We start from the raw sequence: 17498 nt of genomic DNA, 5'->3' as shown, positions 1-17498 counted from the left end.
TTCTATTGAATCCCAAAGTTTCCACAAAGCTAATGTAAATTTAGTGGCCTCAAAATTTTTTCTAAAAAAACCAATCCTCCTGATGTTTCTTTCAGCCCAGTACACACCTCTCCTCAATAGAAAAGAATCCTTTCCTTCTGTGCCTCTGACCTCCCCAAGCTGGGGATTACCTTAGGGTACTTCTTTGCCTGAGAAGAAAATGACACACTATGAGTACAGCAAATGTCAAGGGATTGAAGTGTGAAAGAAAAATCCATTCGGGTTTTGGATTATGGACTTGTGTAGACTTGTCTTAAACCAGTGTCCAATAATATGCAGTAGCTAGAGCTCAGATCTCATAATATTTAAAAGAAATTTCCAAGTCCTATGTTCACACAATCACAATAAAAGGCACAAGTCCATTATCAAGACATTTCAAGTCTAAAACCCTCAGTTTCAAAGATAAAAGAATAAACTCAATGAATTAAATTTTAAAAACCCATTAATGATCAATCAGGAGAATTTTGTCCCCAAGGAGACCCTGAGCAATTTGTAGTTGTCATGACTAGGTGCATGTTGCTGGCATGGGAGACCAGGGATGCTGTTTAGCATCCTGCAGTGCACAGGCCAGTCCTTCACAGCAAAGAATTAGCCAGTACAAAACATAAACAGTGCTGATGTCAGAAGCTCTGATCTAGCATGTAAAAAATCTCTTTAAAACCGCACACTGATCGTGTTTCTGTCTTGCTCAAATGCCTGCACATTCATTATCTTTGAGAATTTGAGCTCCTTGGCCTTTTCAAAGCTTCTAGAACTTTCCCCAGGCTTCCCTTTCCAAACATCTCTCTTACTCCTCCCTAACCCAAACCTGTCTAACTATGGCTGTGGGCCTGCATGTGATCTGCTCAAGACTTCCACAGTTTTGTTGACTTTAAAATGTCTCCTTCCATCCTCCTCCCCAACCCTCATACTTCTTTGTCCTTCGAGGACCAGCACAAGCTCTTCCTCTTTCCAGAAGTTCTCTGGGGCCACCCCTCTCCATCTCATCTTGCATCCTTTTCCACCTCACTCAGTATCTTCCAATCACGGAGGTCTCCTCACAGTCCCACTAATACACCCACTTGTCTCTGCCTCTTCCCCTGGGTACTTGAGTGACTTGCTGCTCCTTTCACTTTAGATTTCAGCTTAAATGTCATACCCTGGTCTCTTACTCACTCCCCGAGTTCTCTATCATGACTCCATTGGGTTTCTTCATACAACCTATCTCTATAGTATCATACTAGACTATCCAGGCTAAGGACAAGAATTTCTCTTGTTCATCTATGTATCTTAACCCTTTCATAATACTGTGAATCTGGCTCAAAATAAAAGCTCAATATACATTTGTCAAATGAATGAATGTGTAGCCTAACTCACTGCAGGAGATCACTTTCTCCCAGTCACCTGTAGTAGAGAGGCTGGTTCTTGACACCTACTTCCTATTCTTCTATGGTTGTAGAATTTTCATTTGGGACATGCCACCTAGTTAAAGATCATATCTCCCAGGCTCCTTTGCACTTAGGTATGGCCATAAGGCAAAGTTCTGGAAATAAGATGAGAATAGAAGTTATGTGTCTAGCTTCCCAATGGTGCACTTGAAAGATGAGTGCATTCCCTTTCTTTCCCACTTCTGGTTTAAATGTGGGCATGGTATGGCCCACAATGCAGGTGAGAGCAATATCCAAAGATGACAGAACAGTGATATTTAAGACAACAAGTAAACAATATCATAGCTGTTATGTCATCTTCATGAGAGGTCAAAAAGCATCTATGCTTTCCTGACTTTTCTCTAAATTATCAGCACCAACCCCATTTTGCCAAACTGAGATACAGAAGTTGCGTGCCCACACTGCTCAATAAAATCAGCAGAAATTCTAGACATTAAGTCAGTCTCTCCTGGGATGTTTTTCTTTTAGCCCTTTCTGCCATCCAAGCTTCTCTTCATACTCAGCTCCAAGCAACCCAAGACAAGGGGCCCAGTCAGACCCCTGGGATGGAGGAAATGACTCATGGGACTCACTGTATGTCTTTGGACTTAAGATTTACCTTTGAAATAAACATAGATGTCTCAGAGAATAATGTCAGCTGATTAGAATATAAATTCTAGAATCTGCCTTTTCTTTTTTTGTAAGTCGTGATAACTTATGTCTCAGTGGAATACTTCCCATTCTCCATAATTTCACTAAAGTAACTGCTGGCAGCTTTGTGATTAGCTATTTATTCAATGCCTGTGCTGTTCATAGAGATACATAGTGGATAGGCCGTGATCTCTTCCTTCAAGAAGCCTAAGTCTAGTGGGGAGCCAGATATTGAGCAAGTAATTTCTGGGTGATAAGTGCTGTGGAAGAGAGTCAGATCCCTTCAGAAACAGACATGTACCATGTCCAGCACTGGGCTAAGGGAGCTCTGTTCTCAAAGATCTTACCTTCATCTTGAGAAATTCGTTCTGTCCTTTGAAAGTTGTTTTGCTTTGTGATGACTATTGAAGAAAAAAATAGCAACCGGTTTTGCTTTCTGTCACATCCCTGCATTACACTATCTCCCTAAGCATGACTTCATTTCATATTTCTTAGTCCAGAATCAAACTATATTTTTGAGCATTGTAACATCAAATGTGTTGTGCAGCGGTAGGAAGAGTTCAGCATTTGGCCTGAGACGATCTGGGCTTGAGTCCCAGCATTGCCTCCCAGAAGTCCTTACACCCTTGGAGGATAACAACTCCCATTCCCACTCACAGAGTTGTTGTGAAGATCAATGTGATAATTTACATGAAAATGCTTTGTAAACTATGGACCATTATTCCCATGTCAGCTGCTGTTCAGGAGTCTTAGCATATTCTGAACTTCAGCTTTGCATGACTCTAATATACAGATCCCTGCTATTCTTTTGTGACACCCTTCATTACGTGCCACTCTTTCCATCTTTTGTTGGTGTTCATTTAATATCTGAGCTAGAATTGCTTTTCTTCATCACCATGCTGTTCTCTTTAACTGCGTCTCCCTTTCTTCATGTGATTTCCTGTAGTGGTACAGACAGGGTGTCATTTAAAACTTGTCCACCTTCTCCAGACCTTACAGAGTCATCCTCAAACCCAGATGTCAGATGCTCTACTCTCCCATTTTCTAAAGTTTCTTTTAATCTAGATAAAAATTGTCTCTTGGCTGGAGTCAAGCAAAGATCATTCCAGCTCTCAGCTTTTTCATGAAATGTATCTTATTTGGTGATGGCCCTAGAGGAACTATATGGAAGCCTTGGAGATCAGAAAGAGCCTCAGCAGCGATTCCTATGGAAACTTGTCCTCGTACTCCAAATTTTCCTTAGGGCTCCCACACCTACCCTCAAACAGGCCTACTTAAATCAAAAAGCCTTGCCCAGCCTGGCTTTGCTGGCTACCATGTCTCTGGTCAATGCCCCTACCATGAAGCATGACCGTAGTCTACCAGGCAGTTTGCCACCAGAGGCAGCAGTCAATTTATACCTGGTCTGGAGACAAGCCATTCTCCAAGGACCCACTGGAGGCAGCACAAGCATGAGCTCTTGTTGGTCCAGCAGATCACCATTGCCCCTGGTGGCTAGGGGCTAGCAGTGTTACTCTCTTCCTAACTACGCAGAGTGCTTTGCACAGAAGTGCTGGAAGTCAGAACAAGACTGTCATAATTCTCCACTTACAAAGTCCCACTGATTGCCAAGTGACATCACAGGTGGGGACTCAGGAGAAGTCAGGCAGCAGGCAAATAGAGGCTGTGGATTAATCCAGTGTTTAAGCACAAACCTGTGAGAAGTCAAGCATGCATGAAGGAAATTTGTATCATTTCTTTAATCCAGTTCAGTTTTGTTTTGTTTTGTTTTGTTTTTAAAAAAAGGTTGCTGGGCAGTTGCAATCCAAATGCAATTTCTCCACTGGAAGGAGCTTGCTGCCATGATTGGGGGGGGGAAGCAAGTAGGACACAAATCTCTAGCTTGTAGAGGAGAGGGCAGCAGGTAGCCTTGTAAGGGATTCAGCCCTTGACCAAAGACGCAAAGTGAAGTAGGACTGTGGGTGCGTTCTGGTTCTCAGCCTCTGACCTGTGCATTACCAAGCAACAGTCCCTTTCTTTGGAGTGAGTTATGAGGGATCCCAGAGGGTATGGGTATGTTTTCAAATAAAAATGCAGGAGCTGTGCAGGAGCTGTTTGGTTACTGTGCAGGATCAAGTCCTTTTTCTTCCTCTTTCTTTCTTTCTTTCTTTTTTTTTTTTTTGCCTTCTTAATTCAATCTGCCCATCTTCCACAGTCATTACCAAATGTCACTGAATCCCCCAGGTCAGACAGAAACAACTATTGTTTGCTTGGAACACAGGTTCGTTTACATGCTGGAATAAAATACATCTTACAAACGGCAAATCAAGAAGCATTCTGAAAAATAAGCGCTGGCAAGAGAAAAAAATGTAACCTTATATTGTCCAAAACACTCAACAGGGGAAATACCATCATTTTCACTTGCTGCAATCAGAGCCATTAATAGACCTCATCTTTCTGTTTAAAATGTGTATCTCTTTAGGTTCTTAGGCAATGAAAGCCTGAGGTTTTTGTTGTTATTTTGGTCATGATTTCAGAACTGTTTAAAGAATTTCTTGAAATTATTTAAGAAAGCATGCTTTTTCCTTTTTCTTTTTTTTTTTTTTCTTTTTCTTTTTTTTAATGGAAATGTTGACCCATCAAGATTTATTTAAATCCTCCTTGGTTATGGGCCTCCAAAGACAAAGCCATATCCATGGCAATGACAGGCCGCTCAGCAGAAGAGAGAGACACATCCAGACACAGAGCATAATAGCTCTGTATACTGATGACTAAGATCTTGAAAGCTCTACTGTACATTCCAACTGGAAGCTTGGGCCAGACTCCAGCCTGTCCTCATTCTCCAGGTCCGGCATCTATAATCAGAGCCACAGAGAGGGACAGAAGCGTTTTCCAAGCCCTGAGAGTAAGGAATGTGATGCTTCTCCCCAGGCTCAGATGATCCTACAGGAGACATAGGCCAAACTAAGAGGGAGCCTGGAACAGGGTAAGTCACAGGGGTTCGCTGGAGCCCTCGTAGCCTGAGGGCTTCCCTATCTAGCTCCAGCTGAGGACAGCTGCCCTAGGAAGGAGCTTCTGCTCCAGTGATAGATAGGCCCTCAGTCCTGAGAGGTATGAAGGGCAAGAGCAGCCCTTTGAGAGTTCATACCCAAGTGTTTGGTGATTTCCCCCTGATCCATTGCCCAGTGTGCCTTGTTCCATCAGCCTTATCCATATGCCAATAAAACCCAGACAAGAGCTGTGCATACCAAGCACCTCTCAGCTTTCTGACACACAGGCATAAAACAAGAACACACATAGCTCTCATCAAATAGCTCATCACAATATTTTCAACTTCTATTTGGCTGAATTTATGTGGCACAATCATTTTGGAAATCACACTTTCAATTTCCTTCTACTGCATGTATTAGAGTAATATCCTGTTAACTAATGTTTTGACTTCTGGGCAATCATCTAGGGGCAAACCCTTGAGTTGAATACATCTGAGACAAAATGTCCAATAGATCCACCTTTTTTTTCCTGAAATTAACCCACATACCTCAGGACTCTGTGTGGTGGAAAAGGTTCTATCATAGGCTCCCAGCTATCCCTTAGGCGTATCAACCTCCTACTGGCCTTCATTTGTTGCTGTCACCTTTCAATGTGGGTGGCTAGACAGACCTTCAGTGGATAAGGCTGGCAGGGAGGGGAAAGACTCCAGGCCAGTTATAGTATATCTCTTCCTCTCTTATCCAGGGAGAGCATGGTGATCCACCTTCTTATTCTAAAACAAAACCTAGCATGTGCTGGGCCCCGCACAGGAAATGTCCTTTTAGCTGTAGATGATATCCTTTTACTTAGCCAACACTATCAACCATTCACAAAATGTCCTTCTCTAGAATTTGAAGAGCTCCTAATGCACAACCTAGATCCCCCTTCATCATTTTCTTCTAGATTGTCTCCTTTTCAGAGTGCCGCGTTTCCATAGAGTCCTTTTGCAAATGAAAAGCAAGGAGGTTTTTAAAAACTTATAAAGAGAAGTTTTGTTCTGCTTCTCCTCCTGGAAGGCCCTGGGGAGATTTATGAAAATGAATTTCTATATCAGGAATCACAATAACTGGAGTCGTTAAGGTTTAACAGAAACAATTGGTACCTTCACATGCTGAAAAGACACTAATGTCAGCAAAGATAAATAAAATAATACAAGGGGGGAATGAAATTCATTTCATCTTAGACTTAGCAAAAATAAAACCATAATAAAAAGCTTGGACATTTAGAGAACACTCTTTACCTTTTAAATGTGATCTTCTGGGGACAAGATGTAAATCTATATCTAAAAACATAATTATTCTGCTTCCAAGAAATTCAGACTCCAAAAGTTCATAAATGTCTAGTCTTCTGTTCAGTTTGATTTCTCTTTTCCTTAAGTTGTGTTTCCCATAAGACCAATAAACTTACCCAAAAGGATACACTGAGTGAGTCCACAGCTCTTCTCTCTGATAAATTATTAAAATGTAAGTGTTTTACACCTACACTGTACTTACTCCAAAATAGAAAACTAAGAAAAAGTTAATTGAGAATGACAGACTAAAGGAGCCTATAGACAGTGGAGATTCAATCTAACCACCATTTACCCATGTACCTAAGTGAGGTAAAGTTAGATTCCTCACCAGTAAGGATAAACGACATAAAAGTGAAGTTAGATTGCTGATCAGAGGGGATAATGGGCTTGGGAGTGGGAGACAGAGAGGACCCAGGAGCCTGGAAGTGACACCTGGAGTTCCACAGCTCTAGCAGCAGGCTGAGGAAGCAACAGTTTTACTTCCTTGTTTAGCTCTAAATGCTAGGTACAGATACATGGTTGGATTCCAGGGTAAAGACCTTGGCCTCTTTCTTCACCACAGATTGTGTACAAGTTCAACAACCCTCAAGGATGTTCTGAGAGAGCAAGTGCACAGCTAGTGCAATTCTTTTGTTAAATTTGGGACTTGGTTTTATTCTCCATCTTCTACTTGGGCCACAAGCCACTGGGAAGTAAAACGAGCTCAGTGACCCGATGCTGAGCAGAAGGCATGACACTCAGACCGTTGTTACTTCCCTGTTTTTGTCTGCAGTGGACACTCCATCTACAACAGCCTTCCCTGGCAGATTCCCAACCAGCTGAAATTTTGAAAAAGCCAGCAGGCCTGGTCAGAGAGGCTTGGCCGCTTCCACTAGGCCTCTGTGAACACAAAAGCTGGCCCCTCATTGTAAGTGGTTGCCCAGAACACTGCTCTGAATGGAGCCCTTTACGCATCTTTTCACTTGGCCTCGTAACCTGAGCTTATGCTCCCTTTCTGGCAAGGACACTGTGGAAAATTCCCTGTACGTAGAAAGAGCTGGCTCCATTTCCTAGTAATCGTACCAAGTTTTCTCTGCGTAATGGTAAAAGTGGGGCATCCTAGCCATCCCCAAGCACCAAGCTTTGAAAATGAGACCAACTGGGCACTGGTGGCAGGAAGTCAGTTCCAGTTTTCAGCATGAGCTTCTTTGAGAATCTAGAATGAATCTGGCTTCACAGCCTATCACAGCGGCTGCTCCCACTCGAAGACTGCTAGGGCCTTGGCAGGCCCCAAACATTTCCAGCTCCTTGGCAAAGCTGTGGAGTCCACGTTACCTTCCTTTGAGTCCCTGTTATCATCTGTAGTTACAGTCAAACAGCTCAGAGTTTTACAGAGTAATGAATCTGAATGAGAAATCAGATAGTCATGGGTACAGCTTTAGCTTTGACACACGAATTGAAATGCTTTTGCCAACACGTGCCCTTGGGATAAATTCTGTCTTTTCTTCAAATCCCAGGTTCTTCCTATGAAAGAAAGAAAAACAAAATAGAAAGCTGAATGCCTACCTGATAAGGCCAATGTGACAATGATGAGACAAGCTAGTGTATCGGCCATGTGTACTTCCCAGGAGGCATTCCAATATCCTTACCTGTCCTTTCTCCCCTCCTCCCATTCCCATCCTCTTCTCCTTTCTCAAGCTGTGACTTTTCAAACTATTTTATCTGCAGAAAATTTTTGAATTCAAATAAATATGTATATAGAAGCCAGACATGGAAAATAGATTTTTAAAAAAACAAAACAAAACAAGTAGCTACACATGAAGCACCTGGTTTTTATCTGTTTTTTCCCCACTTGGTGGTGGCTTCCACATCTTAAGTACCTTAGGGACGACATTTTTCATTGACCGGGAAGCCCTGGGGTACAGGTACATGGCTTCGTCCCACCCTCCATGGTCCTGGCTCCTAAACCCGGGCAACTGAAATCTTCCCAGAAAAGGCCCCTATGTATTTGGGGTTTAGGTAAAAGCCCTTGGGACCAGAGTTCTTTCAATTTTGGCATTGTCTCTGATGAAATCACTTTCCAAAGGGATGGCTGGGCTAGCAGCCCGGGAGCTGGTCCCCAGCCCAAGACTTGATTGTGATTGTTGAGCAGTTAGGTCAGTTGGTACAATTTGTCTCTCGTGTGTTCATGTTCCCAGATATTTTTACTAAAACAGGATTATAAACATAATTATATATGTGTTCCCCAAAAGTTGGAAAATTTAAATGAATAGAAGTGAGGAACTCACTTGTAATTCTACCATCTGGAAATAGCTCCTCTTGACATTTTGGTAAATTTCCTCTTTTATGTATATGTGCACTTACCTATATGAACTTATCAGTGGGTAATACAAAATTGGATTGAAGCTATACATATAGTGTGAGATACTTTTGCCCATGTTATTAAATAATTTTGGCTATACATAACACTTAATATTCTATCATATACAGGTACTGATTGTTCATTCTCTTGCTGCAGGTCCTTTTTATAATTTTGGTTATTTTTTCTTATGTTTCTATATGAATGTTTTAATTACAATGTTTCTGTAAGGAAAAATGTTTCACCCTTGTTCATAAATCTATGTCTTTGCCTTTCTTTGATACTTGATGTGTCAAAGATAGAGATTCTAGGAGTAGAATTACCAGATGAAAAGAAGAAACATGCTTATGGTTCTTTGTGTTTATTACATGCTACATGATTTTCCACAAAACTTGTATCATCTTCCCAGGATGTCACACACAAAGAATGTGCAAGAATCTGTGTGTTAGCTCAAAGCACTCAGTTTACAAAATTATCTCTGGGTCTTTGGTGAGTCAGGGTTTTTGACACACTCTACATAATGCTACAGATGCTACATAATGTAGCAGGATCAGAAGGTATTGGAAAATGTGCAGGCTTTATTGACCAAGACTTATTTAAGAAATAGCCTAACAAGCACCCCAGGGCCCTTACTGGCTCACACAGTACATTTGCTCAAATTAGAAACAGTCTCACTTTCCTCAAGACCCTATCCTGCCATCTGCCTGAGAAGTCATAATACAGATCCCATGAATGATGAGTGTGAGAGGATCGGAGGCCCTTCCAGCCACATGGTACGTGATTCCCTAAGACATCTGTACGTAGGTCTAGAGGTCACAACATGAAAGGTCACCTTTGCTCTCAGAGGTCAGGTACACAAGAGGATCTCTTACATCCACCAGTGTGGACTTAGTTCTCTCCACCCACCACCACCCGCTGCTCACAACAGCCAAGCACTGTTCAGTTAGAAAATCCCTCAGCCTCCTATTTGCCTGGAAATCACAACTGCCCCCACGGGTGTCTGCTTTCACAGGTGTTCCAGCCTGTATTTCCTGTCCTCTTAGTTGCTCCATTTAGATATCCCAGAAGTGCCTCAAATTTGTCAAAGGAGGCAAATCTCATTCTCTCTGCCCCACTTCTCTGTCTCTCTAGGGATGTTTATCGTCTTGGGGTTGTCAACAAATCATCTCTTCCTATCCCTTCACACCCCACCACTGAGCTGTTGCCAAATTCTGATTATTCCTCCTTCACTTCTCTTAGTACACTGCTCTCTCCGCCTCCCTTGAATCCATTAACCCCAGTCAGGACATTAACGAGTACAGGTTATGGAAAATTACTCCAGCGTATGATAACTGTCAGGTTGACTGTTCCTATGATCGACTCAATGAACATATTTGATGCTTACAAAGTCTCCCACCTTGCCCTGTGCCTCTGACTCCCCTTATTAGAGTTTAGAAAGGAAAACAGCCCTGGATGGACAAGCATCCAGAGGCAAGAAAGGAATGCTGGCTCCCTGTCCTTGCCAAACAGATTTGCTGTCTTCTGCACAATGGGAGAGTCAAGCCAGAAGGTGATACAACTGTACTGGCTGTAGGATATGGGCCAAAATCCCTAACACTCACTGTGGGGGTCTGGTGATAACACAGTGAATTTCCAAGGTCTGCTGTCAAATGTTGCAAAATCCAGACAAAATCCTGACAGGCTTCCATTTGCACACAACAGCCTTCCAATTCTGCACTTTGCTTTTGAGCTTCCAGAGGAAATTTTGTTGCAAGTGTCACCCTAAAAGTAACCCAAGGTCCTGATGAGGCAGAAATCCCCAGCATCAGACACACTGCAAGGACCCATCCTTTCCATTCTAAGATTGAGACTATGACATTGTGAGGCAGCCAGACACATGGTGGGGCCTCATATAAAACATTCTGTTCTACCCAGCCCCTCCTCGCCCCTCTTTTTGGGACTTCTTCTTCTTCTTAGAAAGTCTAAACAAAAGATGGGAAAGATGCCAGAGAGAGGTAGCCTGAGGTTTCCCTTGAGCTGCTACCCTGAGCATTTACCTGTCTATTGGCAAACAGCTTGTGGTTATAACCAGTACTATTTCATCCACCTCCATTGAGGAAAAAAAACAAAACAAAACAAAACAAAACAAAACAAAAATGCAAAGAAATGAAAGTGAGAAATTTAGCCTTGCTCAAGCAGAAGTCTGGCCTTTTCTCTCAGCTTTTAGGAAGTAATCTATGTCATGTGCATCTTTGTTTATTTAGAACAGTGGCTGATGACACGAGATCTTAGTATGGGGTTGGCCATTCTGTGTAATCTGTTTTAGGATGGCATGCCACAAAGACCAACCATGTGACTTAGGGTGGTTTGGGATCACAGCATCAATCAACTCAGAAATTGAGTCAATCACATGGGCAACCAATCAGAACTACACAATGAAGCACCAGTAAAAACTACGGAAAACTCAGGTGAGCTTCCCAGGATAACAAGTCTTGACTCCATGAGGAGAGAGGACAACAGAATTTTTGCGTTTGAAATCTTTCCAGCTTCTCCCCTGTGTGCCTTTTCCTTTAGTGATTCCAGTCTGCATCTCTTCCTATAATAAACTGTATCCATGAGTATTGAAGCACTCAGTGACTTCTAGGAATCCATCTAGCACATCATCATGGAGGGTAGTTTTGAAAACCTCCTAAACCTACACTTGGTGTCAGAAGTGAGAACAGTCTTGGGGCTGGGTCCTGCAACTGCAATTTAATTAAGTCTGGGCAAAGGTTTAGAGTACAGTGCATCATGATCTACTTTAGATGGCAAGGAAACTTTTCTTTTACAACAAAGTTGCCAGATTCTGAAAATAAAGTTATGGAACCCTTCTCAGGAGACTTGTTCAGATAATTTCACAGCCTCACCAAAGTATAGCTTGTGCTGACCACAAAAAAAGGACCAGTTAGACAATGCCAAAAATTCTACAGAGCAGGGAATTTCATCTTTGCACTGGAAGTCTCCCCACACTTAAACCTCAAGAGGTTTCCCATGCCATTTAGAATTAAATTCAAACTTTCTACTCAATGTGTTTTTGTGTGTGCAATTCCCTCACTACAATGCCACTCTAAATCAGTGCCACTAAATAATAGGTACTCTGTAAATATTTGCTAAATAAATAGTACAGACTAAAGAATACAAAATATATATTTTGCCAACACAATTTTATATCTGGATTACTTTTTTTTTCCCAATAAAACTTTATTTATAAACCAGGTAATTGGGTAGATTTTTCTGGCTTACTTTTTAAAATTATTTTTATTGAGATATAATCCACATACTATAAAATTTAGTGTTTTACAATTCAGAGATTTTTAGTTCAACCTTGTAAACATGCTCAACCACCATTATTTATATGAAATCACTACTATTTCATTTCTCTGGCTTACTTTTAATTCCAGCTACTCCTTCCTTTCCATCATGTTGTTCTAATGGGGTTGACAATCACAACACCCAACACGCATCAACTATAGGGAAGGCATGAGGTCTGGGAGACCACAGTCACCCCTGGTACATCCCAGCAGAAACAGAAAGAAAGGCCTCTGTCAGGTTGGAAAGCTATGAGGAATGAGCCCTGAACTGCACTGCCCTGACCTCTTGCCACTTAGAAGCAGCTAGGCCATAATAGGTGAGAATAAATCTAACCCACAGAGAGAGGGAACATTGCTGCTGGTTGTCCCCAAAACCAGCCACACCACTTCTCACAGTTCAGTTATATAAACCAATGATTTTTCTCTTTGGCTTGAATTAGTTCCAGTGGCTTTCAGTAACCTGGAACCTAAGGTGTTCCAGACAATAAAGTCCTTGTCCAGTTCAAACATTCCCTCAACGCAGGCTCACTAAGTAGTTCCTGTGTTGCAGGGCATTGGCCTTGAATCATGTAGTGGGGCTGCAGCAGGTGCAGTAAATGCCATGAAAGGAAATGTGTACAGCATATCACCCACTGTCCTGAGGCAGAAGAGATTCAAAGAAGAAATGCCTTCTAAGATGAGACCTAACTTTAGAACAGAACAAATGTCAGAAAGGTTGTACCCAAAAATGCTAAGGTGACTTTAAGAGATTGCCATCAGCAAGAGAGGTGAGGGAAACTATGTGAAGGATGTGTGGATTGAATTAGGTCTTAAAAGATAGATGAGAGGCAGTTATTCAGAGAAAGGATATAAGAGCATTTCAGGTAGAAGAAAAATTGAGCAAAGCCTAGCTACAGAAAACAATGTGAAATTAGCCAGAATCTGAGATGCATGGAAAAAAGAGGTAAAAATCAGGCTGCTTAGGTTGTTTGGAAGCACTTAGCAAGCCAAAGGCCCAAAGGTATAGAGTAGGGAAACAGAATGTCAGCTCTGTGCTGTAACAGGCAATAGAATCTAAGATAGACAAAAGGAGTGAAACAGAGTGAAGGGCGCCAGTGTGTTGCCTATGGCAACAGTCCGGAGGACAGGATGGTTTGCACCAGGACAGTGGCCCTGAAGGGATAGCAGTAATAGGACTTAATGTGGTGACTAGATGGAGTGGCAATAAAGAAAAAAGAATTAAAACGTGGTGGTGATGGTGGCGGTGCTGGTGGTGGTGATGGTGATGGTGGTGATGGTGGTGGCGGTGGTGATGGTGGTGATGGTGGTGGTGATGTTAGTGGTGATGGTGATGGTGGTGATGATGATGGTGGTGGTAGTGAGGATGATGATGGTGGTGATGGTAGTGGTGATGGTGATGGTGGTGATGGTGATGGCAACCAGCATTCCTCCTTGGCTTTAAGCTAGGCAAATATGGATTATTTAATTTAATTTTCACAGCACTGTGAGATAAGTTATATTATTTCTCCAATTTTAGAGTTGAAGGAACTGAGGAACAGAGATGAAGTAACTTGTACCAAAAAAAACCTGGATGACATTTTACAAAATAAGGAATGAATCAGAAGAGACTTGGGAAAGAGAAAGAGATCACTTCTGTGCACATTGAGTTTATGTTACCCAATTTTGTGGATCTAAGCCTCCACTAGCAATGTGAATGTGTCCCTGCCACTCAGGAATAATCTTGCTTGCATTTTCTTAATAAGTGCAGACAACGTTAAAAAATCCCAGGCTTTCTTAAATCAGGATAGATTATCTTGACCACCACCCGCCATCCACCGTGCCTGCCACTCTGTGACAAAAGGAAATTAGATTCATCTGATAAGCATTGTTTTTCACAAAGTAATGTGGGTGTTTATCCAGTACCCTGTGGTCTTCTAGGTGTTTGCAAATTGATTTTTTGATTATTTGTTCCAGTGATTTTCCAAGTATTCAGTGTTTTTCCAAGTTAGATTTACAATGTGAGTGAGCTAAAATTCATGTCTGCCTTGCCTTTCCTGTAACACTATGAAGATTTAATGTTACAGTTATTTAGGGTGTACTGGGCATACTCCAGGAACATGCATACAAATCTATATGACTATAAGTCCACTGATTGAAGGAGATAAAGCAATCTTCACGCAGAATCCTTCAGAGTTTATGACTATATCCAAAAACAGAAACATACTGAGAAATATGATTAGTTCAAATATCCCAAATAAATTCAGTCCTTCACCCCTTAAAAATGTTCATATGATGAATTTGTTTTAAATCGGGCTCTGAGTAACTCATTATTAGAGGACTTGCTTAGCACACATAAGGCCATGAGGTTGATTCCGAGCACTACACACATATAAGTACACACACTTACATAAAAATATTTCAAACAGAAAGATGACTACTGTGTCCATGAAGCTGTACTGAGATCACTGACCCAAAGCAAGATATAACAGAATTTTGCAGCCAGGTGTGGTGGTGCACACCTGTAGTCACAGCACTCTGAAGGCTAAGGATCAAGGTGAGTTCTAAGCCAACTTGGGCTACATAGCAAGACCATGTCCCAAAAACAAAAAAAATTTTTTTGTTTTAATGTATCTTTTCTCAATCCACCCCCCACCCCTGAAGCCAGGATTTGGAAAGAGTAGGGTCTAGCTCTTACACCTTACAGGAATTCATTTTTTGTGAGTGTATGTGACTACAATCTACAATGGTTTGGATACAGTTTGAGTGTGTTCCCGAAGGATGCACTTGTTGAAATTTAATCCCCTTTGTGAGGTACTAAGAGGGTAGAAACAATACAACTTTGGTATTTCGAAGTGGAGATTCGGGGAGGTGATTAGGGTTAGATGAGATCATTGGAGTGGAGTCTCATGATTGAAACCCAGTGGCTTTATATGAAGAGGGAGCGAGGCCAGGAAAGACACAAGTGTCCTCCCTGTCTCTTGCCATGTGCTGCCCTGTGTCACCTTGGGACTCTGCCAGAAGGTCTCTAGGTCCTCATCCTAGGCCAAATTGATGAGGCTGCCCCATCTTGACCTTTCAGCCTCCAAAAATATGTCTAAATAAACTTCTTTCTTTTATTTTGCTGCATTTTTTTAAAAAGGGACTAACAATCTAAATTGAATATTACTAGGTAATCAGCAAAATAAAATCCTAGGGCCAGAGATTTAGCTCAGTGGTGTTGCTGCCTGCCTCACAAGTGCAAAGTTCTGAGTTTGAGCCCTGTTACCAAACATAAAATAAAATAAAATCCCAGAATAGACCTTTCCTGTTTAAAATAAAAGGCTCAGTTAAAAAATAGAAAAGGCTATTTCAACTCAATAATCTATAACTCTTAAGGATGAATCTAATCATCATAAGGATAATTAATGAAATTTTTAGCAAGGGCCAGGGGTTTAGCTCAGTGGCACCATGCCTGCCTTGCAACTGCAAGGTCCTGAGTTCAATCTCCAATACCACAAAAATAAATAAATAAAAAGAAAATTATAGCAAAGGTGATTGTGCAAAAATGTAAAATAGAACTTAAGTAACTATCTCCCTATAAGTGTAAAATTTTCTCATTTTTTGCGTGTTTACTTTTAGAAGTATCATCTGTGCTTTCAGACTACTAAATATTACAGATATGTACAGAAAGCTTTTGTGAAATCTGTGAAACCAAACATGTATTTTATGAAAATGAATGGTTAAGAGGATGACTGGATCTGACAGCCTTCATAGGAATACAACTCACTTGCTATCAGAAAGCAGATATATTAGTCAGCTTTCCCACTACACAGACAGAATACCCAACATTCACAGCTTAAAGGAGGAAAGGTTTAGTTTGGCTCTGGGCTCAGAGGGTTCAGTCTTGGCTGGCTGGCTCCAAGGCAGAAACATCATGGTGGAGGAAAGACACTCAAGCTTTGGCATCGAGGAAGTGGAGTGAGCAGGAAGAAGCTGCCCACGGGAACACACCCTTCTAGGTCAGGCCTCCAGTGACCCACCTCAAGGCAGACTCACCTTTTAACAGCACATTCAGCCAGGACCTCCTCCACAGGTGACTCCACTGACCCAATGATCCAGTCCCATCCACTAACTCCATGATCCAGTCGGCTTTCAGAAGCCCCACCTTTGAACACGTGGCACTTGTGGAGAAGATTTTAGATCTATAGCATAACACTGTAAGTTTTAAAACAAAAAATACACAGCTCTTGACTGGCAGTTCTTGTCATCAGCTACCCCTGATACCTTTGCCCAGTTAGGCCCAGGAATACTGAGGACTGTTATTGTTTCCCTAAACACTAAAAGATAAAACCCTAAAAATTCCCTTTATTAACTATCCTGCTGAGAATGTGTTATCAGTCTCCTACAGGGCTCCAGACTGATAAAGGGATAGTAATAACAACATCTAAAAATAAAATAAGGACTAAGTCGAAAAAGGTGTGATATTTCCCCTCATTCATAGTACGTGCTCAATAAATATTATCTATTATTATGATTTTTATTTACTAATCATTTCTCTCCTGTTTGGTTCAGTAACGTAGATTTCCTTCTTATAGATCAATTTCTCTTCAAAGCTCCTTACTGGAAATTTTGAATGAACATATATTTGCCTAAAACTTTCCTCATGAAGGATGGGTTTTTTTTTTTTTTAATGTTCCTTAAACTTCTAAAGAACTTTAAAAACTAAGCAAACTTCAAAGTCATATGGATGCCAAGTGGTTTTGACAGCCATTCCTCAGTGTTAATGGCAATTAGGGAATGAATCTGGGAAGATACAAAGAGTACAACACAAGTGGGAAAGAAACGTGACCCCAAAACACCCTGCAATTTTCCCTATTGGCAGATGTTTGACAGGTAACAAGATAAACGCCTGGAGCGCAAGATGCACTTATTTATGTACCAATATTTGGAAACTAGCAACACCGAGATTCCTAATTCTAGTTATATAATGAAGGCTGGAAGTTTTTCTTAAAAGTCAGAATATGTCAACTATGTTAGGGCGTGAAAAGTCGTATTTGTAATAATTTATTTTTCTTTCTCCTCTTTTCCTACTAATTGCAGACTCACGGGGCGATAGGCTTTGGGGAGATTAGTAAGGAGACCTAGAGATGGGGGGAAACGGGCAAAAGAGGAATAGTAAAAAGGACAGAGATGCAATATATATGTATCAATATCCCACGATAAATATATTCATTTTGTATAGCAAACATATGGTAATAAAATAACTTTTTAAAAATAAAAAGATAAACTGAATAGATTGTGCACTGAACTGAACTGCCTTTAAAGATTTTTTCTGAAAATCTTTCTGTCCTCAAAGGACAACTTCAAAGCCCTATGGTATCCAAAAATTATGTCTTTTCTTTTCTTTTTCTTTCTTTCTTTTTTTTTTTTTTTTTTCAAAAGAGGGGCACTTTTTTGGTATTTTTTCCATCCGCACT

This window comes from Fukomys damarensis, unplaced genomic scaffold (assembly GCF_012274545.1).
Source record: "Fukomys damarensis isolate Sample0158 unplaced genomic scaffold, DMR_v1.0_HiC HiC_scaffold_38, whole genome shotgun sequence".
Taxonomy (NCBI): Eukaryota; Metazoa; Chordata; class Mammalia; order Rodentia; family Bathyergidae; genus Fukomys; species Fukomys damarensis.
This window is presented reverse-complemented; position numbering follows the sequence as displayed.